This window comes from Eptatretus burgeri, chromosome 4 (assembly GCF_056783735.1).
Source record: "Eptatretus burgeri isolate ZD-2024b chromosome 4, Ebu_testis_v1, whole genome shotgun sequence".
Taxonomy (NCBI): Eukaryota; Metazoa; Chordata; class Myxini; order Myxiniformes; family Myxinidae; genus Eptatretus; species Eptatretus burgeri.
Window position 1 is genome coordinate 74,015,514 of NC_140964.1, and position 2,500 is coordinate 74,018,013.

The window sequence follows — 2,500 nt, forward strand, 5'->3', positions numbered from 1 at the left end:
GAGGGGGGGGATAGAGAGAGGGGGGGGATAGAGAGAGAGGGGGGATAGAGAGAGGGGGATAGAGAGAGAGGGGATAGAGAGAGAGGGGGATAGAGAGAGAGGGGGGATAGAGAGAGAGAGGGGGGATAGAGAGAGAGGGGGGATAGAGAGAGAGGGGGGATAGAGAGAGAGGGGATAGAGAGAGAGGGGGGATAGAGAGAGAGGGGGATAGAGAGAGGGGGATAGAGAGAGGGGGGATAGAGAGAGAGGGGGATAGAGAGAGAGGGGGATAGAGAGAGAGGGGGATAGAGAGAGAGGGGGATAGAGAGAGAGGGGGGATAGAGAGAGAGGGGGATAGAGAGAGAGGGGGGATAGAGAGAGAGGGGGGGATAGAGAGAGAGGGGATAGAGAGAGGGGGGGGGATAGAGAGAGAGGGGGATAGAGAGAGAGGGGGGATAGAGAGAGAGGGGGGGATAGAGAGAGAGGGGGGATAGAGAGAGAGGGGGGATAGAGAGAGAGGGGGGATAGAGAGAGAGGGGGGGATAGAGAGAGAGGGGGGGGGATAGAGAGAGAGGGGGATAGAGAGAGGGGGGATAGAGAGAGAGGGGGGATAGAGAGAGAGGGGGGGATAGAGAGAGAGGGGGGGATAGAGAGGGGGATAGAGAGGGGGGATAGAGAGAGAGGGGGGATAGAGAGAGAGGGGAGAGAGAGAGATAGAGAGAATAGAGATAGAGAGAGAGGGGGGATAGAGAGAGAGGGGGGATAGAGAGAGAGGGGGGGATAGAGAGAGAGGGGGGGATAGAGAGAGAGGGGGGATAGAGAGAGAGAGGGGGATAGAGAGAGAGGGGGATAGAGAGAGAGGGGGGGATAGAGAGAGAGGGGGATAGAGAGAGAGGGGGGGGATAGAGAGAGAGGGGGGATAGAGAGAGAGGGGGGGATAGAGAGAGAGGGGGGGATAGAGAGAGGGGGGATAGAGAGAGAGGGGGGGGATAGAGAGAGAGGGGGGGATAGAGAGAGAGGGGGGATAGAGAGAGGGGGGATAGAGAGAGAGGGGGATAGAGAGAGGGGGGGGGATAGAGAGAGAGGGGGGATAGAGAGAGAGGGGGGATAGAGAGAGAGGGGGGATAGAGAGAGAGGGGGGATAGAGAGAGAGGGGGGATAGAGAGAGAGGGGGGATAGAGAGAGAGGGGGAGAGAGAGAGAGAGGGGGGGATAGAGAGAGAGAGAGAGAGAGAGAGAGAGAGGGGGGATAGAGAGAGAGAGAGAGAGAGAGAGGGGGGGGATAGAGAGAGAGAGATAGAGATAGAGATAGAGATAGAGATAGAGATAGAGATAGAGATAGAGATAGAGATAGAGATAGAGATAGAGATAGAGATAGAGATAGAGATAGAGATAGAGATAGAGATAGAGATAGAGATAGAGATAGAGATAGAGATAGAGATAGAGATAGAGATAGAGATAGAGATAGAGATAGAGATAGAGATAGAGATAGAGATAGAGATAGAGATAGAGATAGAGATAGAGATAGAGATAGAGATAGAGATAGAGATAGAGATAGAGATAGAGATAGAGATAGAGATAGAGATAGAGATAGAGATAGAGATAGAGATAGAGATAGAGATAGAGATAGAGATAGAGAGATAGAGAGAGAGAGAGAGAGAGAGAGAGAGAGAGAGAGAGAGAGAGAGAGAGAGAGAGAGAGAGAGATAGACTTTGACTTTTATTATAAAAGTATAAAACATTTCACAAGGCAAATTTAAACAAAGAAAGAAATCTTGAGGCACCATTTGCCTGAGGTTCATAAAAGCATCAACACATGAGAATCAAAGTGCCATTCTTGAAGTACAGGTGCTCCAGCAGAGTCAGAACAAACAATGAAAGTTCAAGAGTGAATAATATTGTTACAACTCACAAAAAATGTGAACTTCATTCTCAACACATTTACACAAGACACCACCACTGCGCCATGAGTCTTCAAACACAGGAACACTACCCATGTTTACATGATAAGCATGTTCTAGTTTTATACGAGCAGACACCATGCCTTTGAAACAAAAAAGTGCATTTCCATTTTTTTTATTTACCAATCTGGCTTTCCTGGTCTTATAAATTGCAAGCTTAGCAATTCCAAGCAAAAACACAGATTTGTTTCCTGTGTTGAGAGCAAGCCCATAAATAAGGATTGGAAAGGAAAAAAACAATTTTAAATTTACAAAAAATCCGACTCAGGTACAGAAACAGAGGTGTACAGAAACAGAAACGACTCTTGCACTCAATGAACGCATTATTCAAATTTTCGATACTCATACAGAAAGGGCATGAATTAGACACAGAGGGGTTAAATTTCTGTAGGAGAACCTGTGTGGCCAGGGCTTTATGGACCAGTCTCCAATCTAAGTCTCCCGTGCGACTAACTGTCAGAAATTTGTTCATCACCTTCCAATTGGGAGTCTGCTTTCAAGCAGGGTCTCCATTAGAGCAGGACCCAAAATGTTCCAAAAAGCTTTGTAGAATTCAGCAGG